This window comes from Topomyia yanbarensis, chromosome 3, assembly GCF_030247195.1.
Source record: "Topomyia yanbarensis strain Yona2022 chromosome 3, ASM3024719v1, whole genome shotgun sequence".
NCBI lineage: Eukaryota > Metazoa > Arthropoda > Insecta > Diptera > Culicidae > Topomyia > Topomyia yanbarensis.
The window spans coordinates 96,714,237-96,732,626 of NC_080672.1; the positions used below are offsets into that span (position 1 = coordinate 96,714,237).

General features: G+C 35.8%; 1 protein-coding gene across 1 annotated transcript in view; it reads right to left on the reverse strand.

The window, feature by feature from the left end:
- The window catches only part of LOC131688698 (dicarboxylate carrier SLC25A8-like), a 41,832-nt gene extending 26,829 nt beyond the window's left edge, over positions 1-15,003 (reverse strand). Inside the window, exon 1 of the mRNA XM_058973147.1 lies at positions 14,756-15,003. The gene's annotated coding sequence lies outside the window, so the exon portion shown is untranslated. The remainder of the gene's footprint in view (positions 1-14,755) is intronic.
- Positions 15,004-18,390: the final 3,387 nt, after the last annotated feature.

Below are 18,390 nucleotides of genomic sequence, written 5' to 3' on the forward strand. Positions count from 1 at the left end.
TTTGGGCGGGATTCTGATCACGGAAAATTTTCCGCCAAAACCTTTCAAAACTGTCAAAATAAAACTAGATTATAAATCATATTAAAAACAATTTTCTGTGGGAAATAATTAATGTTGAAGTGTTTCCGGCAGGATTTTGTGTGTGGAGAATATTAAAAATCCGCGACGTTTTGCGCGGTTGAGTTTACAAAATGCTACTGAGGAGACTTGACCAGGTTTTCAGTTAAACCTGCATAAATCGCTAAAAAAGTTTTCAATCCTTCCAAAGTCATTAAGACATAATGTACAAAGGTATTGTGTGCCCTAATAAACATCGTATGAGTTAAGAGCCTAACGACCTGTTCAGGGTATCATCCAAACAATATGTGGTATCGTTGGACTATATGGGTTAAAGTTTGTGTATAATATTTTATTATTAGGATGTGTTCATGATTTTTGCAGAATTTTTAATTTACTTTTCCAAAAATTATAAATGTTTCTTGTGATCGTTTTTTTTTTGGTCAAGTCTCCCCACTCCATGTTATTTATTCAGTTTGATATCGAAGAATAAAATTCATTTCACTAATTAACTAGGTTTTTTTCAAGTGTTGTTAAAGCATATAAAGTAATAGTTATACTCGCTTAAATTGTGCCAGGGCTTACTTTGATGCGTTTGATTCGTTGCTGCACGTTTGTGTCGTGCAATAATCGGAGACGAATAAAAAGCTGTATTGAATAAATAGGCAATTTCTTCATTTGACGTTTTCAGTTGCGTCACTGAATATTGAAAATTAATGCGGCTGAATATGATCAATTTTCATACAATGAATTTGAATATTTGTAACTCTGCGTAAGAGACATAGTTTTCGACTGATTTAGAATTAGGACTTAAAGCCGACTGCCAAAATTCACTTAAGAGGAATTACCGACGAACCCTAAGAGACAAAAACCATATTTTTTGCAGGAATAGCACAGTAATTTTTCAATATGTTACAGTACAGTCAAACATTGTGGTAAAATGCAAAAGCAATAAACTTTAACATTTTAACTGCAAATTTCAATGTAAAATCGGCGGAGGGTAAAAAATAGAGATGGTCGGGTTTCAATTTTTTCGAACTTGAACTCGACCCGAGCCCGAGAGGTTGAAAATTGAAAAACCCAACCCGATCCGAGCCCGAACATTTTAAAATTGAAAACCCCGCACCCGACCCGACCCCGCGAGTGAAAATTTTGTAAAACCCGAGCCCGACCCGAACCCGATAATTTCAAAATTAAAAAAACCCGAACCCGACTCGAACTAGAAAATTTATTATTCGAGAAACTCGATCTGAACCGGACTTGTTGATATGGAGAATCGACCAAAGATTTTTAATTTTATGCCGAGCTGGATCCAACGCTCATCTAAGAATAATATAATCACTTGAACCTGAAGTAACACCACTCGCGTCCAGTTAAATCTGCGTATGGCAAAACGAAATACTGGCGAGAGGAATTCTATATTTACTATTATTGAACGCCGAATATGTAATGTTCTGAGAAACTTATAAATCGTCGATATCTTAACCGAAAAGTAGGATATATCGGCGACTAACGCAAGGGGAAATAAAAGGCGTCATATGGCAGATTCAAAAAACATTGCCCGTAGTACTTAACCAAAGTTCCTATTTTTTTATCGAAAACTATTCCTGCAGGAATAGTTTTGTATAATTTATTATATGCATTAAATTAAGCTATGTCAATTGGCAATTCGTATTCGACAGCTTACACGACGTCACCCGCGTTACTGGTTGGTACGATCAAACTTATGTCGAAGGGTTTCAATCAAGATTCTTTGACGCGTTCTTGGTGTCACATCATTAGCTAGTACGGTATGCGCGCCAATAGCGATACTTCAACATCTCCAATGGAGTTCTCAAACAACTCCAAACTTCTACAAATCCGTATTTGGCTTCAACAGAACACACAATATTTTCACGACCAGATTCTTCAGATCGTGGAAATTTATGTATTTTCAAGAAAGAGTCCGAATCATGCAACGGCCCAGCCATTTTAAGGAATTAATTGTAAAAATATTGTGTGTTCAGTTCAAACCATTAGCAGATATTGAATTTCCTTTTTCAAATGTTACTCAATTTGAGCCACCATGATGCCATCTAAGTACCACCAAATTTGTGAGTTCAATATATGGGAATTGTCGAATTGTCCCCGTGCTGCAACGACCTTTGCAGTCAATGGATCGCATTCATGCTAAGAATATACGAATCGGGCTGCATTCAAATTTAATTATCATTTTCATTCAACAATATACATAGTTAAATCTTAATGTATGATTGTAATTCACTATGTATCAAAAAGTACTGCTATTCTGAGCAATCGTAACACTTTTGAAAACTTTTTGAATGCTTGCGACTGTCAAAATGACCAATCAGAACCGGATCAATAGCAAGTTTTGTATTGCCTCTACTTCCCGTAGATTTCTACTCACTTGAACCAGGTTCGCCAGTACGTTTAAACCTGGCTTAAGCTTAAGCGAGGGTGAAGAAACCAGCCCATAGAGATTTTAGATGCGAAACACTTATTGTTGAGCGTTCTCTCATGAGTGCTCGTTTAAAAAATAAGATAATTCGGGCTGTTTGCGAAGCTGAAGAGATGAATTTTTTTATATGAATGAAGAATACAAAATTTGACCATCAGAATTAATGACGAATTCAAGCAATTCAGAAGTGGTAAAATTTATTGAGTAAAGCCATGTCAAGTGATCCTCGAATTTTTCGCAAAATCACCGATCTTCATGAGGTATATTTTATTGGAAAGAGATTATGGTGAATAGCTTTTGGTATAAATATTTCGTTAAAACACCTTTTATTCTTTAAGATTTTAACCCTTAAACTTTATTGCATGATAAAATTGTAAATTTTATATCTCAAAAACTACTAAAGATAATTCAATGAATTTTTGCACACTTATGGAATGATATTTGCACTATCTCATAAAAATATTTTTGCTGTATAATTATGTGAATAACGGTACTTTGCGTCTATTTAAATATTTCAATTGTATTCTTTTCTTGTGTTCTTCACGCTAAACATTTTCAAAACGTATGTCAAATAATGCGGCAACCTTTCACCTACAATAATCTGTATTGATCATTTTTCATTTTTGCTCCTATCGAGAGTTATGGAGGATTTTATAACAGTGCACTCTTTCAACGCACGGCCCCTTTTGATGCAGCCCGCGAGAACGTACATATTGGCAACGTCGCAACGTCAAAATGCGCATCGCGTTGGAAGTGCGCATCGCATGACAAAAAGAAACCACATCTCTTGATTAGTGCAAAAGGGTAAATTTTTCTATACGGATTATCGAAGATGACTTTTTTCCAGATATTTTGAGATGCTTTAAAATTTTTTGACCGAAGTAAACAACAAAAATTATAGCTGCTTAATATTTTTTTATGAATATAATTTAACGTTTCTAACAATTAACATCATCAAGAACACTTCTGTTAGTCAAAGTAGATTTACGTTATATCCAAATTCATTTTTAGTCTACAACATTAATATAGAAAAATGAAAAATCTTATGACAACAGAATTTTATTTCACGTTTTTATTTTGACCGAGTAATATTACCTTTAAACAACGATGTGTCTTCTGAAAAAAGTTTACTTAGAATCTTTACTTGTTCAATCGCATCGATGCTGAGGTTTTTTTATCGTTATTGCTTCTGTTAATTCTGTTAATTTGTGGTTCTCCAAGTTCTGGTATGATATTATTTATTTTATCGAATGTCAATTAATCATCAACGATCTTTATTTATAAATCATCGTTACAGTTTTCCGCATGAACCTGTTGAGTTAATGAATATTCCAGTTCATTACTTTGGCAAACACTATAAGAAAAAATTTCCTATATTCCAAACGCTTTATTGAGGAACCCATTACTATAAACATGGGATGAAAAATTGAAAATTTAACGAACATTGTGTTTTGTTCATGTCCATATTTATTTTCGTAGTATTTTTTGCATCCATTACGACATATGCCACACATGTATTGACCAATATAATTTTTAAATTTATCACTCCACAATAACCAGATTCGATGAACACATTTATGATTTTTATTTAACGGAATAAATCATTCGTATGATCGACCCATATTTATAACATCAAACAATCGAATGTTTTTTGAGCAAAGTTTGTCTATTTTGAGATAATCTAGCATTTTGTCGAGTTCTTGCTATATGGGAAACACTCGAGTGCAATCGAAACAAAAACAAACATCAAACGTGTAAACGTTTTTTCACTCGCGCTGATGCAAATTAAATGGGTGCGTAATTTAACGCAAGGCCCGATGGCGCATGGCTGAAAAGTTGTAATGTTGGATTTAAGAAAAGATTCGCAATAAACCATGCTACCTCTGAGACAAATGAACTGACAATCAAATATGGTGAAGTATGTCAATTTGCAAAAAATATGTCAACACAGGTTAAAACATGCCCACTGCTGAACTTTACTCATAGGTTGCCAATATCCGAGCGCGCTTGTCCGAGGTATTGAGTGACAGAAAATTAAATAACTCTTGAATAAAACATTCACCTTCAATAATCCATAAAGAAAAGCTTGGCTTTTTGCTTCTCACAGGTGCCAATTTTGCACATGAGATACACTCCTTCAAAGCGATGCGCAGTAGGACGTTGCAACGTGCGGCGTTGCCAATATGTACGTTCTCGCGGGCTGCATCAAAGTGGGCCGTGCGTTGAAAGAGCGCACTGTTACAAAATCCTCCATAACTCTCGATAGGAGCAAAAATGTCAAATGATCAATACAGATTATTGAAGGTGGAAGATTGCCGCAAAATTTGACATACGTTTTGAAAATTTTTAGCGTGAAGAACACAAGAAAAAATATAATTGAAATTTTTAAATAGATGCAAAGTACCGTTATTCACATAATTATACAGCAAAAATATTTTTATGAGATAGTGCAAATATCATTACAAAAGCGTGCAAAAAATCATTGAATTGTCTACAGTGGTTTTTGATATATAAAATTTACAATTTTATCATACAATAAAGTTTAAGGGTTAATATCTTCAAAAATAAAAGGTGCTTTAACGAAATATTTATACCAAAAGCTATTCACCAAAATCTCTATCCAATAAAATATACCTCATGAAGATCGGTGATTTCGCGAAAAATTCGGGAATCACTTGACATGGCTTTACTCAGTACGGTTATATGTGACATCCATTTCTATCACGAAGTAGAGCTATTTACTACAAAAAGAGACTGGGTGTTGTGTATAGCCGTAAACAGTGTCAAGAAATGGTTGGGTGTGATCTGTTCAAAACCTGAACCCGACCCGAATCTGAAAATTCCAAATTCGAAAAACCCAAACCCTACCCGAACCCGAAAGTTTAAAATTTCAAAAACTCGGACCCGATCAGAACCCCAGAAATTCAAATTGGAAAACCCGGAACCCGTCGGGTTCGGGTCGGGTCCAGGTTTTGGGTCCAAAAACCCGAACCCGACCATCTCTAAGTAAAAAATCTATTTTGATCTTAGAAACAGTAGCATTCAATATTAATTCACTGTGTCACCGATATGGTGAAATTTTTTGCTATTTATAATATTATTGCCAATTTTCTGAGAGAACTCTGCGTCGAAAGATGTAGAAACACTAAAAACCACAACGTTCAAAATTGTTTGTGAATATAATTGTTTGCTTATATACAGTAAAGATAATTGAAAAGTTTACTAAACTGCGCTTGGCCAAATACTTTTTCCCTGGAATTTCCCATTAAATAGAGCATATTAATATCAGATTTAAAACTTGTATATGCATCGATTTTGAATCGGATTAAACTGCACAATTGTCCACAATAATGGTTTGTTATTTACACACACTTCATTTTATGGAATTTTTGCTAATTTCGTTGAATTTTTAGAAATGAAAAAAGCGCTTTCCTTTGATCAATACTTATGATTCGTGAAAATATTAAACCACAGTTGGAAAGCTGAATACAGCAGTAATTTCATCTTCCCGGGATTTTATTTTTGGGTTTTAACCGGGTTTTTTTCCCAAATCATTTTAACCCGGACGAAATATGGGTTTTTTCGTTTTATCGAATATATAATGTTCATTTAATGTTTTTTATCCTTTCGGCAGTCGCGCTAATGCACTGAGTGCACGCTGCTCTGAAAATCTAGCGAAATCGTCTTAGGGCACCAGCGGCTGCTCATTCAGTGGGCCATAAGCGCGACTTCCGGAGGGTTAAAGAATCTTGCATTTACATTTGAGAGACCGAAAATAAAAGTCGCAAGGATAAAACATACTTTGTAGAATCCACTCCAGGTATCTTAGCATGTAAAAATCGAATATAAACATCAAGCGTAAAAATCGGACAGAGATCCTTGAGCACGACAATCGCTTAGAATATTCTCACCCGAAAAAGTCGGCAAGGATGAACCTCCAGTATAATTCGCTCAGACTAAATTCCGTACAACGTTACATTCAAGATTAAAAGTTGGATAAAGAAAAGTCCTTTGTAAGAACCGGATATACTTTTTTACGGTTTTTATTCTGTAGGACATAATCGAAAAGCTGCTGTCCAATTATGAAACTTGAAGTTTAAATTCAATTTTCACATTCTAATATATTTAATACGGGTTTTACGAAGTATTTTCTGTTCCTGCGACTTTAATTTCGGTCCATTCCATATTCCAACTGGTTTCATATAATACTGGGAACAATAGTCATTGTTACTCTAACAAGTGAAAATTAGAATAATCGTGTGATGCCCAAACTACTTTTATTCTGCTTGTTACTCATTTTAGGGGTTGCTATACTTTTAGCAAAATGAGGTAAGTATTCACACAAAATTTAGAAAATACCTATTTAGTTCGGTGAAAAGTGAGTAATATGCAGAATGTGAGTGGCCTTGACATTCGTCATTAGTATGAACCGTAATCAGAACTCTCACAAATCACAATCCGAATTTTTTCGGCATCAACTACATCAGCAACAGTAGAAAAATGTTTAGTTCGTTTAGGTGGATTCACAGTAAGAAACGCAATCGACTTAGCCCAAACATTGAAAAGTTTTATCACTTATTTAACCACAATATTTGTAAAAAAATGTTGGATCACCGCTATAACAACGATTCAATCGAGGAAAACCATTCAGAATTCATATACATGCAAAATTTTATGGCAATAATGCTCACAAATAAAATAAAAATGTTTGGATAACAATACATTAATGTTCAATTACCAAAATATCAAAAAATGCAAAAAACCCAACCTTCCCGCGAAAAAACCGTTTTAACCGGGAAAAAAACTTGGGTTTTTTCCCCAAAATTATAAAAACCCGAATTGGTACATCACTGGACATAACACTATGAGGGAATTCCCTTAAAAAATATCGATCCGGCAATATTCCCAGAACACTAGCTCCACCTTTTATTCGCCGTCCCAAACACTTATTTGCTGGTGGATCACACCTCAGGCTTGGGAACAATTTTTCACTAGTGGTATATCCCCCATATGCTTGTTCATATGTCATCAGTGGCACCATAATTTCAAAAACGGCCGCAGCCCCAACTACAAATATATTTAAAATGACCGTTATTAAAGTAGGCGAAGCAATATTTTCGAGTGTTATGTCGGTTAGTTTGTGGTTATAATATTATCAAAAATAGCATCTGTTCGACGATGTTTATATAGGTGAATGCATGAAGGCTAGGCTGCGGATACGGAAATCTAAAGATCGAGACTGGAAACAACTGGTAATAGGTAATTTAATTATTGTTGCTCTGAAAACAAAAATTTCAACTACGAACGTCAACCGGCAGAATAGAGTCGTCAGTCTTACAGGGAGTGACAGTTTTTTTTAAATTTTGACAATTTATTGTCTGTAGCACTAAAACTGGATTCTAACCGCACTGCGCACTTACTATTCTTCTTTTAAATTGTTCTCATAAACTGGTTAGTTCGACTGGTCTGTCTGAGAAAGTCTCATCTCTATCCTTTAAAATACATGTGTTTTGACAGCTCGCAGTTTTGAGACCACTCGCACTTTGAAAGTGCGGAGTCCAGGTTAGTGGAGCAATATTACATATTAAAAAGCTCAATATTAAAAAATTAACCAATTCCATCTAATGCGAAATAGGGCCCATTACGTTCATAAATCGTTCAAGCATTTATATTCGATTGTACAAACGATTACATGTAAACTCAAAATCAAAACAGTGTGTACGCTGAGAGTCGGCGCAAAGTTCGTCAAAACAAAAATTCCGCAAAGGGATTGTAGTGCCAAGGCTTTGCTTTTGTTCTGTTAGAAATCGTGGAAATTTCCAACCTCTTTCGTTTTCTCACTGCTCTTTGTGTAGGAACAACACTCGCTAGGTCGAAAACGGACATAAGCACATAACCGCAAATTATGAAAGTATGGTAAAGCAAAGCGAAAACTTTCCCATTGCAAACTTTCCATTCAGTTCTCACTGTTAGGGCGTTTGGAATAGTTTCAACAACTTCTATCTATCTATCAGGAATATTGCAGGTAGACGTTGATGTTCAATTTCAGTGCAACCCTTGTTGTGCCTATTATTCGTAACAAAGATAAATATCTTATCCTGTATAATCTTCGAACAGGTGTGACTCAAAAATATCCTGATACAGAGTTATACACGCAGAACTTTATTTAATCATCGATAGCATACGTTTCTACCTACCTCTCGTTACTTCTGCTGTAAATTTTATGCATTGGATATATTGAATGCTTACTAGAAGTAGGGGAATTGTGGGAAAAAACCGACACCCCACAACTTTTCCTAGAAATCAAATTTTTATTCATTTCATAATGATACAATATTATTAGTACGTTTATTTAGAGCATTTGAAGAAAAATTGGATTTACGTTAGTGCGCCGAATGTCATAAAAATTAACAAAACATTCGACAGCAGCGTTCATACTCGTCTGGATGTAAAATTTCGTTGGTAGATTTTAAGGTTTTAACCGAACGAAAGCTTTTCAAATCACCCCATTTTTCAGTACCTATTATTATCGGCCTGTCCTATGATCAACTAGGTGCATTGAAGACGAGTTTGAATAATTCAATATTTTTAATTGCTTTTATAAAAAAATGTGCGCTGTTGGGGTAAAACCGACACCCTATGGTTAGGGTAAAACCGACACCCTGTTAAGATGGTTGTGTATAGTTGCGATTCATTTCAAAATACTGGGGATCTTTGTGACACTTCAATTAGCCTATTAGAACACTATAGTATTAGCAGAAATACACAGAAATACTTTTATTGTGTTTATTTCTTGTAAGTCTCTTTAAAAATCAAAAATTGGAATTTTTGCTTATCTGATTCTAACGAAGCTTTTGCTATTTCTGCCAAAAGGTCATCAAACCGAATTTCTAGTGTTCTCTTGGTTTTTTTATAGACGAATTTCATCACAATGAGACAATGATATTATGTATACCCCAATAGATCGTTGATATCAGAGTCCGAAAAATCAAATCTGAAAAAGATAGTTTTACTAAGAAGTGTGTGTGTGTCACTTATAAGTGAATGAATCCAATTAGCAGAACGTAGAACGCTTGAAAATCTTCTCTTACGAAATAAAATGACACTGGAGGTTGCAATGATGTGCGCAAGGATTATTTGGAAATACTCATATCAATAAATAATCCTATAGCATAAAATACTCTTATTTATAGTACTACGCTTTCGAACTTTCTTCCCCTCACTACATGATGAAACAATAAAAAGCACATATTTGCATCATACATACTCACACTTTATTAATCACGCATATATCTCATTTTTAATAAAGATAAAGATTTTAATAAAGTGGAGAGAAAATAAATTAAAGGGGGTGTCGATCTTACCCCTATGGGGTGTCGGTTTTACCCGTAGTGCTTACAAAAAGTCACTTTGTTTTCCAAGTTTTACAACCAATATTTTTTAATGAAATTAATTTTTTGAAGCGCTGAAAAAATTAAGTCTTGTTAAGAATTTTCTGAAGAAGAATTCTGCATAAAAATTATAATTTTATTGGTTTTGTGGCAACTTAGAAAAAGTGTTAAGCTTAAGGTGTCGGTTTTAACCATAATTCCCCTATATGCTAGAAAATGCATAAAAATCACAGCAGAATAAAAACGATGGGAATAGAAAGTATGCTAACTCTGCATATTTTTATTTCTCAGTGTATGGTGAGAAAATAAGTCCAATTCTCGGTTCAATCCCATACTTTTTTTGTAGCAGGAAAATTGTGTGTAGATATTTTTCACTAAAATATTTTGGTGTCGACTTAATTCACTATATTTTCAAATAAAGACTTCACGGTGTCTCTGGTAGAAAATATTTAGACAAAAAAACTCAGTTTCGCTAAAGTACTCGCTAATCGTAAGCTTATTTGCTTTTCTTTTATCTTAGCATAATTTTGAAATGTTCTGATTATTTTTTTAACATTTTGATGATGATCTTTTTAGATATTTTTTTTCAATGAGTAGCTCAAAACAAATATTTCCCTTTTGAGAGGTTAAATCAGTGAACACACATTGTCAGAGGAACGAGTTTGTATCGTTAATGAAATCCTTCGCAGACACTATTTCGCCAGTTTCGCGGCCGTCATTAGGTGTCTTGAACTTCTCAAAACAAACCCCTATGTCACATACTTCAATTTGCCGTGGGATGATGATTGCAATTGGCAAATTAAGAAAATGCAGAGCTACGAATGCATTTTTAAAACCCAACCCAATCATTTATTGTTACGGGAAGTTAAGCAACGCTAAAAATTGTTTTTCTTTTCGCGTGAAGAAATCAATTCTTGTCGTTCATTGATTCTTTATCATCGCTCTTTTCGAATCACCGAGACAACACATTATTTTATTTTCTACGCCCAAAACGGCGTGCTTAGATTTTCTGTTTTTATGCTCACAATCTCATGCCCAAAAGCAATCCATTTTGAACATTGAGCTGTTCGCGCACAGTTCGAGATGAATGCGACGCTCCCGAAAAAAAATCGACGACACACACTCCCACACAACGGAGGCATTAAGAACCGTCATAGGTGGCCAATGTGCTCAAATCAACTTTGATTGGTCATAAGTGATCTAGACCTGCAAATCCAAACAATGTTGTACTCATTTTAATGTTACCAGTTTATATGAGAACTTGCTGTGTAACCGCACTCTCCAATCCGTAACTCTGGAACTGAAAGTCGGATGAACTAAAAATTCAATAGTAGCTTATGGGAGCGCAATACCTTTCATTTCAAACTAAGTTTGTGTAAATTGGTTCAGCCATTTCTGAGAAAATTGTGTAAGTTTAAATGACACACATACACTTCCGGTATGCGGGGTCAATGGAGAGAATGCGAGTGTGAGGGTGGTCCGAGGGGGATGATGAAGGGGTGAGGTGCAATTGTAAAGAGGAGAGGGGCGAACGATACAACACCCAGCTGAATATACCATCCATTTAAGACATAGTTTGAGAAAATCGGTTCAGTCATCACCTAAGAATAGATGCGACTTAAATTGTGGAATACACTGAGCCAAAAAATCACATACGTTTCATGTGACAAAACACCTAAATTTTAAAAACTATTATGCACATCAGATTCATATGCATCAAATAAAACTTATACAATAGACTTTCTTAGTATGTGGTTTCTCATAACACGCAATCTGCTGTTGTACTGCATTTTGTTTTACTCTTCTTTTCTCCGCTACTATAAATAACTTATGACCTGAAATTTCTAGTAAAAAAACTGGACATAAAATTTTTAGATTAGAGTCGACAAATATCTATTCGCTAAAAACACCTCTTTACTACCCGTACCATGACGACATACACTCGTTGAGTAGTAAACCGGCATATATCAGCTTCACACTGATGATGAGTGATATAATATCGTTTTGGCTCTTCGTCACCAGGATTATTTCATTTCATTTCTGAAAATTCAGTAATTCAAATTGTCAAATTGACAGCGCAATTACCGGATTTACAGCAATTCAGTCAGGTATACTGAGAATTCGGCAATTGCGGTGTCAATTTGACAATTTGAATAACTGAAATTTCAGCAAAGCGAATCTGTCAAACAGGTTCAATTCAAATTGCCGAATTTTCGGCATATTGTATTGTTGAAATTTTCAGCTGATGAAAATTCAGTAAACTTTTGCTGATATTTGGCGAAAAAAATTAGGGTGATACATTTCACGTTTCCAGGCCATTTCGTTTGTTTTAGTTTGTATAAGATGAAAATGGCGGTGATGTTTGCGGGCGTCTTTTCAAAAGTTCGTCTGCGCTGCCCGACGACCATGCACGCTTTCTTGACTCTGAACTCAATGTGAGCAGACCAATTCAGTTTGGAATGCAATATAACTCCAACGTATTTAACTTGATCTGCACACAGTAGCTCAGAGTCAAAGAACTGCAAGGGACGAACCCCGGTTGTATTGCTTCTTCGTGAAAAGAGTAATTGAAGTGTTTAATTTAACTTGTCGACAGAGCCGTAGCGTGTGGTTGGCCCCCGCCAAGGGTGCCGACCTTGGGGGGGGGCGCCAAAATCTTGGTCTGCTTTAAAAATAAGTTAGGTTAAATCATGAAATAAGTTAGGATAGGAGTATCATTCCCAGGTACACACAAAGGCCACCTTTTTAAATCAATAGCAAAAATCGTATAGTGAGCTAGATTAATTATCATCAATAATTGAAATTAAAATTATTGCTACAAAGACCCATTTGCTTGTAACCGACAACAATTTGCTTGTAACAACCGATCATTCAAACGATCCTTGTCAAAGAAGACGCAAAGCAGTTTTACCAAACGTCACCCGACACTTTTTTGAAGAGACACACTTTTTTGTCCCGTCCAATGCGATTGTCATTCAAAATCCTCGCTCACTAGAGCAAGAGGTTTTTGAAACAGCCAATCCCGTCCTACAGTAGATCCATACATGCAAATTTCGAATCTTGCAATTCTGAGCTTATCTAAACGAATTTTCGATATATCTAGCACAGCTGAATATTTCGCTTCTTTCGGAATATTACAATACTTAGCAGACTATCTTTGATCTTGACGAATCTGTTTCACAGTTCTTAATGTTTGTCGCATTAAGCCAAAGATTGTTCCGACGCAAAGTCCAGTACATAGTTAGTATTTGGTAATCGGCAGCAAACCCGTAGGCTGGAAATCCAAGCTCATTGAGTTTCCTCAACAAGCCGTCAGAAACCAAAGGTTCCATAGCAAAGGTGAAAGGACTCTGTGCCGGTATCAGAATTTTTAATCGAACAGGATTCAAAAGATGCAAAATTAGCTCTTAAGGAGTTGTTTTATATTACCTTTTAGGATTAAATAGTGAAAAATTTAATTTCAAGTCGAAATATCACAATTACTCGAATCTTTTGATATGAGCGACCCCACTCATATAAGCGTCAGTCGTATGTGACAGACGGAATAAAAAACACGCCAAGTGGTGCTTACTTTACTTTTGCGTTTGAAGTATATCCATACAATGGGGTTTTGAATGTATCAATTATAATTAGTTTGTTCCAGCCTGGGGCGAATCCAGAAAATATTGTACACTGTACAATACTTAATACGTAAAAACCTCATTTAATGAAAATCAGTGTTGGTGCTATGCTATTTCTCACCAAAATTTCTCACCAGGGGGAAATTTTTTTTGGTAAAACCAGTCTTTGCACTTGATGGACACAAATCCTTACCTATTACATGGGTACGTTTCGACTTCGTCGCATTAGAAACCGACACTAACTTTTTGGCGGAATAGATTAGCGCCGGCTTGACGCAAATCCCTAAAACTAAAACACACTTTGTGTTTCAATCGAACGACTGATCAAACGTTTTAGTTTTTAGGGATTTACGTCAAGCCGGCGCTAATCTATTCCGACAAAAAGTTAGTGTCGGTTTCTGATGAGACGAAGTCGAAACGCACCCATGTAACAGTATTGGCGGTCAAATTTGGTTTGAAAAGATTTTGGGTTTAAAACTAATATAAATTTCAAACTAATCTAAAATTTCTCAACAAATTGTAAATTTTCGGGTGTGGTTCCAGTACCACGAGAGTGTTCTTCTTGTATTTGAAATGTTTTGAATAACCCTATATTCCAAGTATGACAATAAACATTACAATCGCCAAATAAACCTTTTTGATTGACTTAGTGCATTGTCTTAAAACACTTAAGACAGACGTCTTCGTTTTAATTCCACTATGTATATAGTAATAAAATGCACTTCACTATCAAAGTCGATACTGTATACTATTTCGACTACGACTTATAATCTGTTATCTAACTATCTTGCGAGTTGGAAAGAAAGGCACCTTTGGAAAAATTTGCTTACAAATTAGGCAGAGTCTACACCAAAATAAATCAAAACGAGAATTCACACAACACTTCATTTCGGAGTAACTGTTACTTGAAGAATTTTATTCATTTCAGTTGGTAGTCTGTCTGGAATTACCATCCCGATAAGTCAAAACTACATGTACAGCATTTGAAAGGTTAAATTATCATATTATTATCAATTTAGCTATTTCACTATTGCACTGTTATTCTTTTATTATTGTTATTGTTCATCTTCTTGTAAATATAAGGTAGAAATAACCCACCGTTAACCAAATTCACGTTATTTAGCAATTGGTAACATATGGCACATCGTAAGGATTTCTACAATGTAATTAACCAGATTTCATACATTGTCACATGCTAATTTCTTGAGAATATCTAAATTCTATATTACCTTTATTTTTGTAGAATTTCTCTACAGCTAAAACATTCTATGATAGTGTTTTTTTTCTGAACTACAAAAATATAATGCTTATGACACTTCATTCACTCCTGCTCACTTCCACAACTAACTTCAAAACCACCCAGTAGTCGTCCTACTCGGTTGTCTCGTCCCACAGTAACAATTCCGATCCGTCCTGTCTATTGCGCACTAGTCTACCCGTGCCGTGATCCCTGGTCAGCGGGAAATCGACTGAAGCTAGAACCGAACGAGCCGAATCGTTTTAAGGCTCCACCGCCGCCGCCGTTTTTCGTTTTTTTTTTTTGCGCGTCTTCTCGTACTCTCGCGCCACGCGGAATAATCGCCAGCATGCTGTAGTGTATTGGTGGGTAGGTGGTGTTTAATGTTTAGACTTTATAGCTAACCCACACTGTTGCTTACTCCCATAAAGTATGCATCGCGTCCCGGCGCGACGCGTGAACAGGCACCGGGCGAATTGTGAAGTGGATGGCCGGGCTTCAATAGAAGGTGTGTGGCATGTTGTTCGATTGATAATTTGGCTTGTTGTTTTTAATGGTTATCGTCGAATGATGAACTTTGCGCAGACTTTGGCTGTTGGTAACAACGTACATTTGATAATATTATTAAGATTCATATCTTCGAACAATGGCCACAAAATCCAAGGGACAAGTACCCGCATTCTTTTCGAAGTCTACTTGAATGACTGACATGTAGCAGTGAATTCAATCCTTAGTGGACAAAAACTGGATTCAACAAAACAAACAATTAATGAAACTTATGGCGTATTAAAATTGGCTGTTTAAAAACTAAAAACAACGGTGACCATAAAAAACAACACACTAAATATAGAAGCTCAAGATCATTAATAATAAAAAGACTATCTGCGAAATACATTTCCGTAATTGTATTGAAGTCACGCCACTCATGCGGGACCAGTAAAAAACGGAGGCAAACTCAGACATCAACATTCATCCTAGAAATGATGACCGCCGATTGATTGCTCGAAGAAGATTTGGCAAACCCTTCATTGACCATGAACGACGTTATACTGATTTGATGGTCAAGGCTTTTCTGAATTCGTAAGCATAAAACTTTTTTATAATATTCTTGTCCGCTCTTGGCTCTAACGAGTGAATGACAAGTTCCATTGACCCTGCCTTCATAATTTGCCACCAGGGGGTAGTGCTATACTACAAAGTATAAAAGGTGGAGCATACGGTAGTAAACATTGCCCAAAACATAACGTGCAATTGACTATAGAAAATGGAAATTGGCAGGACGGACCGGAAAACCCTAGTAACAATTGAGGTTTTATGGCTCTCTTGAAGCCCCTCTTAAATAGAATGCACTTGTAGTGTGCTATAAAACCAGAATTGTTACTTGGGAAAGAAATTTCACTTCATTGTCTAGGGAGAAATCCATCTGTTCAACCTTCAATAACGGTTTTAAGTTGAATAATCTCACCGGAGTCGAAAGGATGGTTACCCTTTACTTCCAAAGTAGAGTAAATGGAATAGGTACTAAATTGAAAAAGTAACTCTTAAAAATATAAATTCAAAATGGGAAGAAAATTGAATATCCTATTTGTATTACACATCTGTACGTTCAAGGGTTAACCAAAACAACAATAGCCCCATAAGTCAGTTAGCAATCACGGACCGAGCACTCTCGGTCAGGTTTGAAAAATTGCTTTGACCGCGGTCAGAGATAGTCCGATTTTTTTTATTTTTTAGGTATATAAATATTTTTTTCTTTTTGCAAACAACAAACATATCTCATCGCACGCTAAGAGCCGTAGAGGTGTGTCCTTTGCGCCAGCCAATCAGCATTCGGTCAAGTGATTTCGATTGAACGGGCGGGCGCACAACAATCGGTCAGCTCTTATCGGGTACTGGTAACAATTGGAACGCCAATGTTTCAATTCAATAACTTGCGATACTGATCGTTAACAATAATTTAGTATATGCGCATATCACAAGTGCTGAGTCATTTCGTAATTGTATTTACAACGTGACATGGGTACAGGGCCGGTAGAAATTTGTCTAAAAATATTATCATCAATTTACTTATGACTAGTCTAGTCGGTATAAAAATATGTGTCCAAGGTCGTGTGGCATTCGGCGGGTTAAAGTATCTCATCCAAGAATTGATCCACTAGGTTCCTGCTTCTATACCGCAAGAGACGACCGAAAACCAGAATCCCCCAGACGAGATATTTTTCCGTGCTGAGAGCAGAACGCCTGGCAAGACTAGAATATGGTCATTGCGAACTGAGTATCATGGATCTTTCCCTTACTATGTCAAGTGAATCTCTGACACAGTTGTTTTTTTTCGCATATAGTGGAATTCAAATCATGATTATGTATGTCTTTAATTTCCATTTTGGGATTCGTTACGGGCAATTATAAGCCAACGTCATCTAGCTGTTGTACCATAAGTGTTGGTAAGCTCGACTCTCATTAGCCTGTTCTAATGACCCTGCCACTTCTAGTTTTCCGATCTGTTTGCTTCACATCCTTGCTCTCACTTGAGTACTATGGCTCTAATTTTCATAACTTTCCCTACCAGTAATCTCTAGCTAATTGAATGTAAACAATTTTTTATACCGAATTGAATATAGGTCAATAAGCATCTGTCAATACTCAATAAGAGTTAGTAGTTTGCGGTAAATTTATGCCGATAAAAGTTAAGGAAGGCACGTTTTAGTCAAGATCTTTTAAGGTTATACAGAAAACTTTCACACAAAATAATTGGCCTGCGTCAACACCCCGGTCATGCTCCGGACATTACATACCCCTAATTTTTCTTATTTCTTTCAAAGTTTCGATATTAAACACAAATATCATTTCATATAAGGATTTCAACAAGCAGACAATGAATTTGTATGACAGGTGGGAGTGTTTTGAAGCGGTTTTAGTGGAGGTAACAACATAAAATCGTGTATTGGACATTTTACAATGATTCTCCTTAACCCCGCAAAACCACGGCGTTGGCAGCAGAAGGTTAAGTTGTTTGGAAGAGATGACAGTTATATGATAACTAAAAATATAAAATTGTTCTATAAATTGCAAAGTTATTGCCGTGTTAACCTGAAAATTTGTCATTTCATTCATATAGGAACAATTATTGAAATTATGTCAATTTATGCTTTGCAAGATTTGAAATAACTTCGAAGTGTGGTCACGACACCCCTGTTATGGCGTATACATTACCAACCCATCTTTTTCTATTATGCATTCGTCCTAAAATATTTTCTTAAGATTCACTGGTAAAGGTACAGAATTAGCGCAAACTTAATACTAGTTAATAAAAGAAACTTTCTAATTAAATTCTTTTTCCATTATGCATTCGTCCTAATAAGGACGGTTTGTAGATAACTATGGTGATACAAGACGAGAATCTTTTGAAACAATGCAAACCTTGCCGACTATTTTTTTCTACTGCATACACAGATACGAACATTCCCCGTTCGCAGCTCATACCGAATGAGCACGCTTTGCATCAAGGCGATCCCTTTTATTAACTTTTTGGTGCAGATGGAAGGCCATCCTTTTGTGCGATAAATGAAAATATTTTCATCATTCGTTTTGGTGTAGCTTTCGCTTATTGGCAGAGTTCGGGTTTCT